This window comes from Rhinatrema bivittatum, chromosome 7 (genome assembly GCF_901001135.1).
Source record: "Rhinatrema bivittatum chromosome 7, aRhiBiv1.1, whole genome shotgun sequence".
Taxonomy (NCBI): Eukaryota; Metazoa; Chordata; class Amphibia; order Gymnophiona; family Rhinatrematidae; genus Rhinatrema; species Rhinatrema bivittatum.
In genome coordinates this window covers 90149785-90167252 of record NC_042621.1, presented here as the reverse complement: position 1 = coordinate 90167252, position 17468 = coordinate 90149785, and the positions used below count along the sequence as shown (strand labels likewise).

The 17468-nt window shown below is 43.0% G+C and overlaps 1 protein-coding gene across 1 annotated transcript in view; it reads left to right on the top strand.

Moving 5' to 3' along the window:
- SMPD3 (sphingomyelin phosphodiesterase 3) overlaps nt 1-17468 on the top strand; it is a 387050-nt gene that overhangs the window by 60426 nt on the left and 309156 nt on the right. Inside the window, exon 2 of the mRNA XM_029608663.1 lies at nt 16635-16718. The gene's annotated coding sequence lies outside the window, so the exon portion shown is untranslated. The remainder of the gene's footprint in view (nt 1-16634; nt 16719-17468) is intronic.

Here is a 17468-nt window from a genome sequence, read left to right as displayed (position 1 = left end):
AGGTTCACCGTGATTTGATTCAGTCCATCTGAATCATTACCCATGAAAACCTTCTCCATTACGGGTACCTCCCCAACATCCTCTTCAGAAAACACCGAAGCAAAGAAATCATTTAATTTTTCCACGATGGCCTTATCTTCTCTAAGTGCCCCTTTAACCCCTCAATCATTTAATGGTCCAACTGACTCCCTCACAGGCTTTCTGCTTCGGATATATTTTAAAAAGTTTTTACTGTGAGTTTTTGCCTCTACAGCCAACTTCTTTTCAAATTTTCTCTTAGTCTGTCTTATCAATGTCTTACATTTAACTTGCCAACGTTCATGCTTTATCATATTTTCTTCTGTTGGATCCTTCTTCCAATATTTGAATGAAGATATTTTGGCTAAAATAGCTTCTTTCACTTCCCCTTTTAACCATGCCAGTAATTGTTTTGCCTTCTTTCCACCTTTCTTAATGTGTGGAATACATCTAGACTGTGCTTCTAGAATGGTATTTTTTAACAATGACCACGCCTCTTGGACATTTTTTACTTTTGTAGCTGCTCCTTTCAGTTTTTTTTTTTTTAACAATTTTTCTCATTTTATCAAAGTTTCCCTTTTGAAAGTTTAGCACGAGAGCCTTGGATTTGCACACTGTTCCTCTTCCAGTCATTAAATCAAATTTGATCATATTATGATCACTATTGCCAAGCGACCCCACCACCGTTACCTCTCTCACCAAGTCCTGTGCTCCACTGAGAATTAGATCTAAAATTGCTCCCTCTCTCGTTGGTTCTTTAACCAATTGCTCTATAAAGCTATCATTTATTCCATCCAGGAACGTTATCTCTCTAGCGTGTCCCGATGATACATTTACCCAGTCAATATTGGGGTAATTGAAGTCTCCCATTATTACTGCACTACCAATTTGGTTAGCTTCCCTAATTTCTCTTAGCATTTCACTGTCCGTCTCACCATCTTGACCAGGTGGACAGTAGTATACGCCTATCACTATAGTCTTCCCCGACACACAAGGGATTTCTACCCATAAAGATTCAATTTTGTATTTAGTCTCATGCAGGATGTTTATCCTGTTGGACTCTATGCCATCCCGGACATAAAGCGCCACACCTCCTCCCGGGTGCTCCTCTCTGTCATTGCGATATAATTTGTACCCCGGTATAGCACTGTCCCATTGGTTATCCTCTTTCCACCATGTCTCTGAGATGCCAATTAAGTCTATGTCATCATTCACTGCTATACATTCTAATTCTCCCATCTTACTTCTTAGTCTTCTGGCATTAGCATACAAACATTTCAAAGTTTGTTTTTTGTTTGTATTTTCATTCTGCTTTTTAATTGATAGGGATAAGTTAGAATTTTTTAGCTCAGCTGAGTTTTTAGTTACAGGCACTTGGACTGTTTTTCTAATTATTGGAATCTCACTGTCGGGATGCCCTAATTCTAATGCGTCATTAGTATCCTTTGAAGATACCTCTCTTCGAACCATGTGCTGCTGAGCAACTGTTGGCTTTCCCCTTTGTTCTAGTTTAAAAGCTGCTCTATCTCCTTTTTAAAGGTTAGCGCCAGCAGTCTGGTTCCACCCTGGTTAAGGTGGAGCCCATCCCTTCGGAAGAGACTCCCCCTTCCCCAAAAGGTTCCCCAGTTCCTAACAAAACTGAATCCCTCTTCCTTGCACCATCGTCTCATCCACGCATTGAGACTCCGGAGCTCTGCCTGCCTCTAGTGACCTGCGCGTGGAACAGGGAGCATTTCAGAGAATGCTACCCTGCAGGTTCTGGATTTAAGCTTTCTACCTAAGAGCCTAAATTTGGCTTCTAGAACCTCCTTCCCACATATTCTTATGTCGTTGGTGCCCACATGTACTTGGGTAATATACGCGTGTAACCCTTTTAAAAGCCTCTTGCGCGCGCCGAGCCTATTTGGCATAGGTTCAGTGAAGCACGCAAGCCCCGGGATGTGCGTATGTCCTGGGGCTTTAAAATATGGGTGGGGAATGGGCGGGCCGGGGCGGGGGCCGGGCCGGAGCCTCGAGGCACAGCGGCCATTTGTCGCTGTGCCCGGGATTGCGGGTCGGCCATCGCTGGCACACTCAACCTACGCCTGCCCGGAGGCAGGTGCAACTTAAAAATTAAAGGTAAGGGGGGGTATAGGTAGGGCTGGGGGGCAGGTTAGGGAAGGGAAGGTGGGGGGGGGGGCGAAAAGAACAGAGTAAGGCTGCATGGCTCGGCGCACACAATTTGCACAATTGTGCACCCCCTTGCGCGCGCCGACCCTGGATCTTATAACATGCGCGCGACTGTGCACGCATGTTATAAAATCGGGCATAGATTTGTGCATGCCAGGTTGCGCGCACAAATCTACACCCACGCGTAGTTTCTAAAATCTGGCTCAGTGTGTACACATATTTTACACATCAAAGTAAAATAGGACTTAATCACGTAGGTTGGTGTATTTTATAACACGTGCATGAGGATGAAATTACCAGTTATTCCATCAAGACACTCCAGGTTCTTCAACCTGACCTCCCCCCGGTTCACCTAGACCTCTCACCCAGTCAGTATTACACAAAAAAACAAATTTAATATAATTTACACCAGATAATTAGCAGGTGTAAAAATACACAAGTAAGGTGGAAAGTGTCTGACATAAAATTTAAGACCTGCACACGAGCAGACACATGGATGCGCCGATTTTACAATATACATACATATATGTGCATAAACGCAAGCATGTTATAAAATCGTCTATCCACGTGTACATGTACGCATAATTTCATTTTGATGCACACATGTGCGCCCATATGCCGTCTTGAGCGCTTAATTGGGGGGAAATTTAGTAGGTACGCACGGTGACACAATAAGTCTTTTTTCCTGTTTGCTCCCAGTTCGCCCCAGTAAAGGAGAGGACTTCCGAAACCCCCTAGCTAACTTGCCTCCCTTTTATCCTATTAGCCCCTATCCTTAAAACCCTGCTGACTAGCCTTGATTTTTTTGTTTCATGACTTACACGCAGTCCATAGCAGAAATAAAGTTATACAGTAGGGGACCTCGATGCGCACTTGTACGTGTAACTATTTACATGCTGATTTCATGGTGCAGTCCCAGCCTGCCCATGTCCTGCCCCCGCCTCACCTAGACCATGCTCATGTCCCCTTCCTTTTGGTGAGAAAAAACTTTATGTGTGTAGCTGCGCAGATTTTAAAATCTGTGCGGCACGTGCCAGGACAAATCACGCGTGTATCTCTCGGCTTTGGCGCATGTAGGGCTTTTAAAATCAACCAGTCTGTGTGTAAGAGTCTTTTAAAACAGCAGCTTAAGCGAGTTATAATTTTCCCCACCAGGGAACACCGCTGGACCGCCCACTTCTTTACATTCGTATATGTTCACGGGAAAGTGAAAACATGCATGTATTTTTTGACTTTTTTTTTTTTTTAATTTGTATTTTATTCATTTTCAAACAATTATAACAAGAAACAATACTTGTAAGGAATACAGAAACAATAATGTTTTGGAAATTCTTTACAACCATGTGTACTTAACCAATACACTAGATGCATTTATACCAACAGCTTTCAATAGTTTTTTCATTGGCAAAAAGAGGGGGGAAGAGGAAAGAAATTAAAGGAGTATATAGGAAAATTATATCATTTTGCTGCTGCAAGGCCTCATATTACATTATGTCCCCTATTTAAGGGTTATGTCCCTCCCTCCAAGAACTGCCTCAGCTGTTCGGGCATGAAAAAAATATAAGTATTCCCTGCATACTTTATAATACATTTGCATGGTAGCCTCAATAGGAAACTTGCCCCCTTGGTCAAAACCTCAGGGCGCATATTTATAAATATTTTCCTCCGCTGTTGGGTGGCCCTAGACAGGTCCGGATAGACCCTAACTGTGGCTCCCATGAAGGGAGTAGTGATATTTGAAAAGTATGCTTTCATTATCTGTGTTCTTTCTGATTCCGTGAAGAATGAAACAAAGAGAACAGCCCTTTCTACCACTTCCATATTTGAATTCTCTAGATACTGAGTTAGATTATCTAAATCCACCCTGTTTCCCTCATTTGGTAATTGAGAAACTTCTCTTCTTAAAGGCAGAAATAATACTTTTTTTAAAGCAGGTTGAGATTCAGCAGGGATCTTTAGTATCTCTACTAAGTATCTTTTAAAAGTCACCATAGGGAGTTCTCCCAAAACTTTTGGAAAGTTTACCACTCTTATATTCATACGTCGTAGGTAATTTTTGATTGATTCAATCCTCCTTTGTTCAATTACACGGTCTTTCATAAGAGCGGAATTGCAATCTTGAAGCTGTTTCATTTTTACGGAAATATCTTGATTAACCACAGTTTGTTCCTGAAGTTTATCCTTCTGTTCTTTCTCCACTTTCTCCATTCTTTTATCCATGTTCCCGATCTGCTGGGACTGTTCCCTTAGAGTCTGGGCATTCGCCATCATTAGATCCCATAGGGACTCTAATGTAATGTCCGCCGGTTTTTTAAATTCCCAGGGTAAAAGAGAGACAGTTCCTACCTCCTCCCATCGGGGCCTCACGCCCGATGTTCCTGGCACTGCGATATCCGTTCCAAGGTTTCCCTTCTCCAGAGTCTCTCGCCCAAACTCCGGGCTAGGCAGGCTGAACACTCCTGTCCCTGCTCCCTCGGTGTTGGTGGTTCCTCCACACTGATTCTTCCCGACCAGACTCGGGTCGGCAGACCCAGTTCCTCCAACCTCTGGAAGTGGAGAGCTACACTGCGGCACGCGGGGATCTGGGGGGCTCAGAGTGACTTCGCCAAGCGAGATTCCCGCTCCTCTCGAGACCTCCGCAGCAGCGCATGAACCCCCATAGTGAGCGCCAGGGATCGCGAAGTCGGTGATAACACGCTGCCCTATCGGGCTAGGTAGGTCCGGAGGATAGACTCTAACCTTACCCTTCCTCTTATGAGGCATAGTATAAAATAAGCGGGTAATATTAATTTTAAGCTGGAAACTTTAGGAAAATGTAGAGCAGCCGACTCAGCGTCCTGCAGCAGCGGCCATCTTGGCTCCCTCCATTTTTTGACTTTTAAAATATACAGAATATGCAAGTAGAGGATACTTATACGTGTATATAACAATTTTCACACATGACATTTTTTGAAAAGTCACCCTGAGTTCTTATTTTATTAGCAATGTTTTGAAAATATTTATCAGTTGCACTTGTTCCTTTTCTTTTATTCAAATGTAAGTTACTGCTTAACAGAAAAGAATAAGTCATAGGTTAATTACATAATGCTGCCTGGAGTAGACTCAGTTAAAGATACTTGTTTTTAATTTTTTGATTAGTTTCTTTTTATTTTGGTTCCAGTCTCTGGAACCTGGCTTTCTGATAGTTTGCCATGTGCTCTTAGGCAAATCTAGATTTCATTATACAACTTTATATCAAAGTTTTAATCTCTTAAGTCACATCCATTATACAGCCTAGTTATTATGTTTATTGGAACTAGAGATCTAAGATTATGATCAGTGCAGTTAAATGTCACATTAATTTGTATTGTGTCTTATAAATGAACAGCCCTGTAGTCAAATAGCATGTAATTATAGAAAACACACTAAAACATCAGAGACTATAGTTTTCATATTGTATGCATTTATTTTAGATATATTATTGTAAAATACACTAATTTTACTTTCCTTTTAAGGTGACTACATTTTCGAAAGGAAAGAAGACTTGATCAAAGCCATTAGATCTGGAGTGTTATAGATAATTTTTGTTCCATTTCCAAGGTTTCTTCCAAAGTTCTCAGTAAAATGGTTCCTTTCCTATTACTGCCAGATATGAGGAACCCAGGGAAATTTGTAGGCTTCCTGATAACAACATTATTAATTTTGGACACATGGTGAATTTTAAAAGCCTAGCAAGCGCCAAAATCAGAAGATGTGCGCGCATATAGGAGATGTGCGCGCACTCAGCGTACATTAAAAGCTACCTACATGAGCACGATTCTCCTGAAGCGCAAATATCTTGCTCCAATTCTAAAAAGGGCGTGGTGTGGGTATGGTTTGGGTGGGTTATGGACATTCTGGGGCGGGACCAAGAAATGTGCACGCAAATAACCTACACTCCTGGACGCAAACCCACCCTCCTGGGATCACACTCTGGTCCAGTGCCACATAACTTTACTTCTGCTATGGAGGAGATGTAAGTTTAAAAAACAATAAAGTTTAAAAAAACCAAGAAAACCTGAATGGTTTAAATGGTTTGGGGTAATTAGGAGGCTTGCAGGCTATTAAGCCAGGGGGTTTTGGAGGACCTAGCTCCACACTGGTGAACTGGTGGATAAACTGGTCATGGCATGGATGCGCACTTGTGCAGCTTATACCCAGATGTGCATGGCTGTGTGCGCCCAATTGCAAAACAGGGTGCACACATACACATGCCAAGCTATTTTATAACATATGCACGTATGTGCATGTATGTTATAAAATTGCCACATCCCTGGGCATGTGCCAATGGAACATGTCAGTGTGTGCCCGCGCACCCCTTTGAAAGTTTCCGGCCCTGTTTTTTCCATCATTGTCCTTTTATAGTAGTTTTTCAGTCTGTGAAATGCTACACAGTGAATTGCTGAGATTTCCTTGGACTACTACTGGGTGAGAGATAAAACTGCATATATTGTGTTTTTCCTGAGTATTTTATAGGACTGATAACATAATATAGTTAAGTGAGAGCTTTCAGAGGAGTTAATTAATTTACCTGTTTGGTCACTTTAAAATCATCAGATACAACCACCCCCAGATCCCAGTCTACCTTTTGTGCTTAGAAGAATTTCACCTCCAGTACTGTACCTCTCCCTTCGTTTTTTTCATCCTAAATGCATTACTCTGTAATTTTTAGCATTAAATCTTAGCTGCCAGTCTCTAGACCATTCCTCAAGCTTTAATAGATCCCTCCTCCTGTTTTGAACACCTCCCTGGCTGTCTACTCTGTTGCAGATTTTGATATTATCGGGAAACGACAAACCTTTCCTGATAATCCTTCTGCTATGTGACAGATCCCCGAGGCACACCACTACTAACGCTCCCCTCCTCCAAGTAAACACCATTTATCACTATCCTTTGTCACTTCTCATTCAGCCATTTTCTAACTCAGGGGGTCATTTATCAAAATGCGATAAGGCGTTTTCGCATGCGTTAAGGGCTTATCGCATGCAAAAAACCCTGTTAACGCATGCGATAGGCCCTTACCGCATGTGAAAACATGTTTAATGCATGTGATAGCATCATATCGTATGGTGCGATGCAAATTCCAAAAATAGGAGGAGTTAGGGGGCTAGCCTGTCTGCAAAGAGCTATTGCTGATTTTAACTACACCTCTTTAGATTGTGAGTGAGTGAGAGAGAGAGAGAGAGAGAGAGAGAGAGAGAGAGAGAGAGAGAGAGAGACTAGCCATAATGTCATTCCCATAGGTAGGTATTTGTATCCCTATGGTAGGCCCACCTAGTAACTCGAGGTGGGGTTTAGGTAAGAGTTTAGGGGGTTAGGGGCCACTTTGACATTCTACGTGACACCTACAAACAGAACAGTGGTCTCATGAAGATTTGATGACCTTTGGAGTGAGGAAACTCACTCCAAGATGAGATTTGGGCAAGGTTCTCTCAACCTAGCTTGATGGACTCTCTACCTGGGTAACCTATTCCCATACCAGCTGAAACCTCCCCCTGCATTTAGCTGGAAGTAATTCCATATCCTTCCATCAAGTTAACTCCTCCATCCAGATAGTGACAGATGGAGGGAGTAACATATTCCACTGTTGCAAAATTACTCTTTTCTCCACTGCAATTAACTTTTTAAAAAAACATTCAATTTTTTCTCCTGATCACTCTAAAACTCTGGCACATAAAAAAGTACAAATAATCTTAGATCTTCAGGAATGTTTAGTCCAAACATAATCCATATATAACTTTTCATATTATCCCCAAAACATTTAATTAATGGACAAGAGAACAGCACATGTGTCATATCCTCTTTACTATTACACATTCTCCATCTCCATCTCCATCTGATCTCGATTTATCAATGATTTGTTGCTCCACTAGGTCCATTGATCTGGATCATTTCCAAATACCTTCATGAATCTGGTCCCAATCCTCCTTTGGTATTTGGAGGCCTAATTTTTTATCCCAGGCTTCCCATATTCAGAGCATCTTTAAGTCATTAGCTCACTGTATAGTCTATATACAGCGCACTGTATAGCTTGATTCTTTATTATGAAAAATAATTTTCTCTAGCTTTGTGGGGGTCTTGGTTAAATTTGTCATGGATGTGAGCCCTTGAGCAATGGCATGATTGATGCAGCCTACAAGGTGAACCTAGGTGGTTCACTAGGTGAACCTACTAGGCCCACGCCAACAGCTGGTGGATTCGGTCTTACTAGGATTGGAGCTAGGGCTTCACCTATAGTGACCCTGTTCCCTGCAGGTCAAGCCTTTGGGTTCCAGGGGCTGGCAGCATGTAGGTGAGGGTCTTGTAAAGAGCAGTCAAACAAAGTTGAGTCTTCAGCAGAGGTGAGGGCTTGGCGTGAGTACAAGGTATCTAGGTATAGGCCAAGGTTGAGGCAGGCAGCGAGCAAACATTATTCAGGTCCAGACAGGGATCGAGGTAGGTGGCAATCCAAAAGAGAAGTCAAAATCCATAGCAAAGCTCAGAACCAGGCAGAAATGGGCAGACAAGACAAAGACAAGGAGTGGAGGAGTAGCCTAGTGGTTAGAACAGTGGGTGACAGACCAGGGTTGAAATCCCACTGCTGCTCCTTGTCGCCTTGGGCAAGTCACTTTACCCTCCATTGCCTCAGGTACAAACTTAAGGCTAGATTTATCATTCTCTACAGAATGATGAGTGGCTGTGGTGTAGGGGGAGCTAGTGGGTAGCCAGCTGCATGATGGTGGTGTGGTTTTGCCTCCTGTGGTGCAGCCATGCTGCACAATATCGCCCCTATAGCAGCACGCTAAAAGGTGGTGCTATTTCCTGCGCTACTGCTGGCGATAATGTTTTGGACATTATTGCTGGCAGCTGTGCCGCAAATCCTCCCTAACTCCACCCCTTCCCCTAATTTTAATTTTACCACCACGATAAGCCCATTATCACGATCGTTAGGGTGTTGTCGCATGCGATAACGCCTTAACACATGTGATAATGGGCTATCTCACCTTGAAAATGACCCTGTTAGATTGTAAGCCCTCTGAGGATAGGGAAATACATACAGTACCTGAAAGCTCTGAAAGAAGTGTAAAAAAGTGGAATATCAAAATTAAAAATTAAAAAAAAAAGACAAGGCATGGGGGACCAAGACACAAACAGGGCAAGACAGGATGAAGCAAGGCTGGGCAAGGGAACAATGAGACAAGGCACAAAAAGGCAAGACAAAGCTAGGAAACAAGGCAAGACAAGGTAACAATGCAGCAAGAAGGTGAGCAAGGCCTTGTTGCTGAGGCATGGAGGGAAGCGCGGCTGGGGTTTAAATATCCAGCCACGCAACCTCATCAGGAGTTGCTACTACAAGGTTCCCCTGCTGCGGGGCCTTCATAGGCTGGGACATGGTGCGCACGTGTACCGAGGGGCAGCGCCAGTGGGCAGAGAATGGTGGCATCCTTGCCGCGTCAGGACTCAGTGGTGTGCAGGGTCAGTTCAGCCGGGGTCGCAGAGCCTTCCCACAACCAGCCAAGCATTACACAATTGTCCTGAACCCCAGTGCTCATGGTTACATTCTGAAAAACTTGTTACCCGCGCTCTCCAACGTTCGGGGCAGGTTACATCACAGCATCATAAAAAAGTGAATAAGGGGAATTTTACACTCAAATGATGGTGCATGGCAAATTCAAACTTAAGCTTCAACTCCGACCATTTACAAAAAGTCCCTTTATCAAAGAGCAGGAACAAAGTCTTCAGCTTAGTCCGTTGTATCATCTTTTTAAAGGTTTTGATTCCAGAGCCTGCGCAGCTCATTGCAACCCAATATAGGTGTTACTCCTAAGACATAAATCCCCATCACCTTGTTTAGAAAAGCCCACCATTTCTTTGTGGCTATAGAAGAACCAAAGGATTTTTTGTTTATGACACCAGCACCTATCATTTCCTAATTCTTTCTTTTCTATTTCTATCCAGTGATGACTGAGAGAAGGATTGCTCCACTGAGACAAATAGTACTCATAAATATTAGGTACATTTAGACCCCCCATCTATTTTAAGTCTCTATAAAAGTTTTTGAAACTAATTCTTGGGGCTTTATGGGCCCACAGCAAATCTCTTGCCAGCTTATTTAAGGATTGGAAAAAGGAAGTGGCAAGGCTAATGGCTTCATAAGAAGCAAATGCACAATTCTGGGAAACCAATTCATTATGGTGGCATTAACTCTGCCCAACCGGCTAACATAAAATCTTTTCCATTTATAGCTATCAAGGATAACTTTAAAATGTGCATGCGGGTGACCATATGTATGTGTATACTGACGCGCAGCAAGATGCGCTGACATTTCATATCCTGTGCGCATGTTATAAAATAGGAGCACGGGTATGTGTGCTCCTAATTTGAAGCACGGCTGTGAACAGCAGGGAAATGTCAGCATTTAGATGAACAAGTGAGGGAATTTTATTAGGTGCACATCCAGGAAATGACCAGTTTAACCAGTTCGCCCACCAGTTTTCTCAGTCTCTAGCTATGTGACCCCCCCCCGGGTTCTTTAGCCTGTAATGCCCCCCAGGTGAACCAGACCCCTCAGGCAGTTCATACATGGCCAGAAATAATTTTATTCAGACTTAACACCTCATCAATAGCAGAAGTAACTTTGCGCTGAAATGGACCTGCACGCGCGCCCATTCATGTAGCTACTTACACGCTTATCTCTTGACCCTGCCCAGAAATGCCCATTCCCTGCCCACATTCTGCCCCTTGTTTCCCCCGATGCGAGATATTCATGCATCACTACTTATACTTGCATGCGACAGCTTTATAAAATCGACTAGGCATGCTTAAGTGATATATGCGCGTGCATCTCCCAGTTTTGCTGCATGTATCGCTTTTAAAATTCACCTTATCTCCTCGCAAGATTTTTTTTAAAAAAGGGAGCATAATTCAGATGATATAATTCCTCCAAGTTTGCAGAACTTCTTTTCCCTAAATATTTTATACTCTTGTTATTCATTTAAAAGTGCATGAAATGTTTCTCTGCAGGTAATCAATCTTTCTTTACACAGTGGTGTAATTTCAGATTTACCAACATTTGCTTTATGTCCTGAGACCACCCCAAAATACTATGTTTCCTTAGAAGCACTGGTAAGGATTTCTCCAAATCAGCTACAAAAAAAGAATTTATCATCTATGAATAATGCTATTTTATGCATCTGACCCTGAACCATAAATATCTTTAATATTTGATGATTGTCTTATATGTGCTGCTAAATATTGTATCAAAAGGATGAACAGTAGTGGGGAAAGGGGGCATCCTTGCCTGGTTCCTCTATACAACTTTGGTGCCATGGCCAACTGTGGCTTAGGAAAACAACCAAGGGAAATAAGAAGGCAGATTCTGGCAGTTCTTTAGGTGCAGTTTATTTACAATGAGAAAACCAAAATCAAATAATGCTGCTCCTCTTAACTTCAGGTAACACACAGTCCTTAAACATAGCAGGTGTCAGCATAGGGTAAGTCTCTGTCAGCTACCCAGGGCCCATTTAACCCTTCTAAGCCCTGAGTTCTTATACTCTGCCAAGGGGCTCCTCCCTTCACCCTTCCTTGTGGGTCTGGATCTTAAGGAGGACCGGGTAGGAGAGCTGTACCCAGTCCTTTAAGGTAGTCTGAGGGAGCTTTCTATAGAATCTTTCCCCGCAACTAAAAAAAACTCTGATGAAATCCTGTTCACTCTCATTTCTACTCTTGGATGCTTATATAATATTTGAACCCATTTTTGTAAATTGGCCCTGAACCCATACCCATAATCACCCACATTTAAAACTAATTGGAAAAAGTTCTTTTTTACTCAACGCACAATTAAACTCTGGAATTGGTTGCCAGAGGATGTGGTTAGTGTAGTTTAGTGTAGCTGGGTTTAAAAAAGGATTGGATAAGTTCTTGGAGGAAAAGTCCATTACCTGCTATTAAGTTCACTTAGGGGCGGATTTTAAAAGGCCCGTGCGCGTAAATCCTTCTGGATTTACGCGCGCTTAAAGCTCCGGGATGCGCGTAAGTCCCGGGGCTTTCGAAAAGGGGAGGGGGCGTGTCCGGGGGCGTTCCTGAAATGATGCGGCGTTTCGGGGGCAGGCCCGGGGGCGTGGCCGAGACCTCCAGACCAGCCCCCGGGACCGGAGGACGGAGCGGGGCTGCCGGCCGACGCGCGCAAAGTTACGCCTCTGTTGGAAACAGGATGTTGGGCTTGATGGACCCTTGGTCTGACCCAGTATGGCATTTTCATATGTTTTTATGTTCTTAAATTCTTCTATAAATGTCAAATGCTTTCTGAATGTCCAACAAGTTGTCACTAGCATGTCTCCTTGAGATAAAACCTACTTGATCTCTATGTATGAGCTTTTCTATTATATGTTCTAGTCTATTTGCTAAAATTGTTGCAAAAATGTTCATATCAATATTTAATAAAGAGCACAATATGACATTCATTCTTCTTTAGGTTTCCCCTCCTTGTGAATCACTGTTATAGTAGCATCATACAATGTTTTAGGAAGCATCCCAGAAACTAAGTCATGCTGAAATAACCAAACTAGGCCAGGGGCTAATACCATTGAACATTTTTAGTTAATACTCTATACCAAATCCATCAATGCTATAAGCCTTACCCATTTTAAACATTTTAACAGCACCAATTACTTTGAATTCAGTTATGGAGACATCCAATCTTTCATTCTCCTCCCTACTCCATATTGGAAGCTTAATTGCTTTTAAAAATTCACTAACACCCTCTAAATCCCTTCCTTCCTGCGATGAATAGAGTTCATTGTAAAAGGTTTTGAAGGCGTCTTCAATTTCTTTATGGTTCTCGAACACTTTGCCCTCTAATTTTGTTACTCGCAGTTCTCTAATTTTGTTACTTATTCTCTTACCTTTCAATTGTCAGGCTAGGTTATCACCAGATTAATTATTCTCAAAAAATTGAGATTTAGTAAACTTTAGCAAATATTCTATTCTGTCATTTAGCAAAACATTGTATTGCACTTTTAGATTACATAATTCTTTCAAACAAGCTTCCAACCCTGTATCTTTGTTCTAGTTCTTTTTGCTTAATAGATTCTTCTAATTAATTAAGATTTTAGCCCTTCTATGCTTCTTTTTTAAAAGCTGCTATGAAGATCCAGGCCCCGGCATTGTCACCTTCCCTACTTCCCATAAAGTATTAATATAAATTTCCTGTAAATCATTAAATTTAATGTGTTCATCCCACTTATCTATTATGGTTTTACAAATCTCTTGATCCTGAACAATGACTCATTCAATTTCCATCTTCCCTTTCGCCTACTGAATTACTCCCACTCAGGGAGGATAAAACAATTGTGCGCGAGCCCTTATTCGTCGCATATGTGCTTGCACACTCATGTCCACGTATTTTATTCATTTATTCGTTTATTTAATTTATTTTACAAATTTATACCTGTACAATCCAAAAATCTTAGCAGTTTACACTTCAAACATTCATAAATCACATATAAACATTTTTCACTATACAACATGGCAATAAACAAATAGGGGAATTTTAAAGCCCCGGTGCATGCAAATACCGGGAGATATATGCGTGGCTGGGCCGAGCATGCGACAAATCCATTTTCAAAACAACCCGGCCACACGCATATCTCCCAGTACGTGCAGCAGAGCCGGGGTTTTGGAAAGGGGTGGGCTGTGGGCAGGCCAGGGGCAGGGTATTTGCAGAGTGGAAGATGGCCAGGACAGCACCATTAGGCCGGCATGTAGATAAGTGTAAGTTCTAAAACAAAAAATATTCGGGTAGGTAGGGGTTGGGGAGGAGAGGGGAAAAGGGAGGAAGGATAGGTAGGGGGTTAGGGAAGTTCCCTCCCAGTCCGCTCCAATTAAGGAAGGCCCGATTGCATCACCATGCACATTTAAACAAAATACCCACTCTTGCATGACCCGATATAAAATCGGGCACGCATGTGCACACGAGTATCAGATTTTATAACATGCACGTGGCACATGGATGTCTGCGTGGCCCTTTAAAAATTTGTCCCAAAATATCTTCCCTCACTTTTCACCATGAGCTTGGAAAAGGTCCTGGGAGCTGTGACTAGCCTGAAAGGCAAGGCCTGAAACTGGTAATGACAATCCAGAATAGCAAATCAGAGGTACCGCTGATGTTCCCAATGGATGGGAATATGCAGATATGTCTCCGTCAGATCTAGGGATATGAGGTACTCCCCTGCTTGAACTGCCATTATGACAGAGTGCACCATTTCCATCCTGAAATGTGTGACTCGTAAATGTCAGTTGATGAACTTGAGATCCAGTATGGACCAAAACAACCCTTCCTTCAGGGGCATGACAAAATAAATGGAATAACAGCCCGTATTTCTCTGCAATTTGGGAACGAGAATCACTGTTTTCAAGTTCAATAGCTAATGTAATGTGTCTGCCATCTCTACCCTCTTCTGAGGGGAGTTGCTTGGAGAGACCATGAAGGCATCCGGAGGAATGCAAAGAAATTCTAGAGCATACCCATGCTGAATCATATCGAGAACCCATTGATCTGAAGAAATCCAGATCTACCTGTGATAAAAACAGTATAGATGACCACCTATCTCCTGCACTAACAGATGAGCCCGCAACCATTCATTCGGAAGACCGAAGGGCTCCTCTGGAGCCCGATTCCTTTCAAGGTCCTCAGGGGTGAAAGGACTGAGACCTGTGGAAGGGATGAACTTCCTCTATAAGGCCAAAAATGCTGGTAGTCTTGAGAGCGGCCACTCGCTCGAAAAGACTAGGCAATGGGTTTCTTGTCCTCTGGCAATCGAGGGACCTGGGTCTCTCCTCATTTACTTGCCATTTTTTCCCATTCATTGCCAAACAAAGGTGAGCCTTTGAAGGGCAGTTTGGTAAGATTGGATGTTGAGATAGTATCTGCTAACCAGTTGCACAGCCACAGCTGCCGCCTGGCCGCAATAACCAAAGCTGCTCCTCTGTCGGCTGTGTGAACCAAGTTACAGCCTGCATCAGCTAAGAAGATGTTCCCTGGTTCTACTATAGGTCCAGGATCGGACTTGACGCCACCATATTCTTGACAAAGACGCAAGGTAGCCCTTGCAAGAAGCAATTTGCAAGTTCATTGTCACTGCCTCAAAGGCTTGCTATAGGATAGCCTCTATCCTCCTATCCTGAGCATCCGCTCACTCAACTAGCATCACGTGATCCCTTCTTGGCTGGCACTTTAAATGTGATGCGGAAACACAGGACCCTCATTAGTAGTTATTTTATCGCAGCTGACCACGTTCTCGGTTGGCCAAAATAAAATATTTGCATCAGATTGATGACTAATGAACTTCTTTGTGTGCATTTTCATTATTCATGCATGCAAATTGCATGCTAAGGGGAGAGAACCTGGTTAGGGAGATGCAAAATATTGCATGATATATGCTGTTTAACACATGTTAGAGCACTACCATGGCTTGCTGAATCTCTTAGTAAGTGGCTTAACTGGCTAAGAGCTGTTTAACTGCATTGGTGGTAATAATATTTTCACCAGATAAAATATAAAAACAGAAGTGACATGCTTGGTCAGACCAAGATCCATTGAACTCAGCATTGTGACTCAGACAGTGGCGAGTCCAAGTTACTTGTACTGGACAGATCTCCAACAGGTCCGGCGTGTCCATTAGGCGGGACTAGATAGTCGCCTAGGGCCACAGGAGGGTGGCAGCAGTCATAGAGCACATGAGAGAAAGAGATCTGCCACTGTCAGAAGAGCACATTCAACTCAGGGTGGATTGGGCGGCGGGGGGGGGGGGGGGGGGGGGGGGGGGTGATGTTACATTGTAGTCTGCCTAGGGTGCTGCAGACCCTTACACCAGCCCTGATCCCCAGTATAGTAGTTGATATATTTCTTGTATCTCACTCCTAGGTATAAGCACTGGCTATCCCGTCTATCTGGCTAATAACTGTTTATGGACTTTTCCTTCAGGAACTTGCCCAGTTCTCTTTTGAACTAACTATGTAGTTGTTTTGACCATGTCCTTTGGCAACATATTCCAGCTATGTCTCAACTCTTTATCCGGTCATAAAATAGGAGCTAAGCATTTATTTTTAAAAGTTAACGAGCTTCATGCCTTCCTGCATTTATGAACTTGGCATCATGGTGAGAAAATCAGCATTTGGGCTACTTTTATCATGCTGAGTGCCTGCTGGTAGTGAAGTTCGATAACTTTAAGGGACTCTTTTAGAGCCACATCAGAAAGAGCAAAGGGAAGAAACCAATGTTCAACATTTACATTGTCTTAAACTGTTAATACATAGTCATTATTAACCTTGAAAATGTTCTCTAATCAATCTAAGAAAGAGGGCATCAGCAGGTGCTTGTCTTTATATGTTTGGTACATTTGGCCTAAAATCCAAATCTGAATCACTATTTTCCCTGTTCTCCTCCTCAGGTGGTGGAATTCCTCATTGTATATCTAGGTCATGGAGAACACAGCAGGCTATGAAGATCTGACAGACCTTCTCTGGATTATATAGTAAGACTCTTTCCATTTTATGCAGATATCTAAAGCGTGATTTTAACATACTAAAGGTTTGCTCTATAACCAACATGCTGTGCTGGTGAGGCCTATTGTATCTTCTTGTGGAGTCTCTGGATGTCTAAGGGGATTAACAGCCAGATTTTCAGTGGGTAGCTTCAATCACCTGTGTGGTGGAGAGAAAAGAGGGGTCGGGGTAAAGTACAGCAACTATATGTTATTATTTAGGAGAGTTGTGGGTGGATCCTTGTACTGGTGACAGATGACCACACCCCCGGGGGAAGATCCCGAGAGGGACCACCGGTCAGGCTCAGAGTTAGGAGACAGACACACACTAGTTCTTTTATTAGACAGTATACTGAACCACCAGAGGTGGCAGTAGTGAGTTGGAATGCCCGGCTGGGCTGCAGTCCCTCAGATACTGGAACAGCGATCCCTGGAGGCTGAGCTGAAGAGAAACAGAAATATAGTGAGTAGGCAGGGTATGCAGAGTTCATGGACAGAACCTAATGGTAACACTCACACAATGTCTCATAACACTCACACAATGTCTCAGGAGCTGGAATGTATAGGCCTTGAGGAGCGAATACCTGGTTCCAGGGAAAGCTCTGAGAGTGCGATGGTAACTCATAGATGTAGTAAGCAGCGATGACTTCCAGGCAGAAGTGAATTCCGAAGAAGTCAGAGAACGAGGGCCCTCGAGGAGCGAGTACCGGTTCCAGACTGCAACCTACAAAGTAAGAGAGA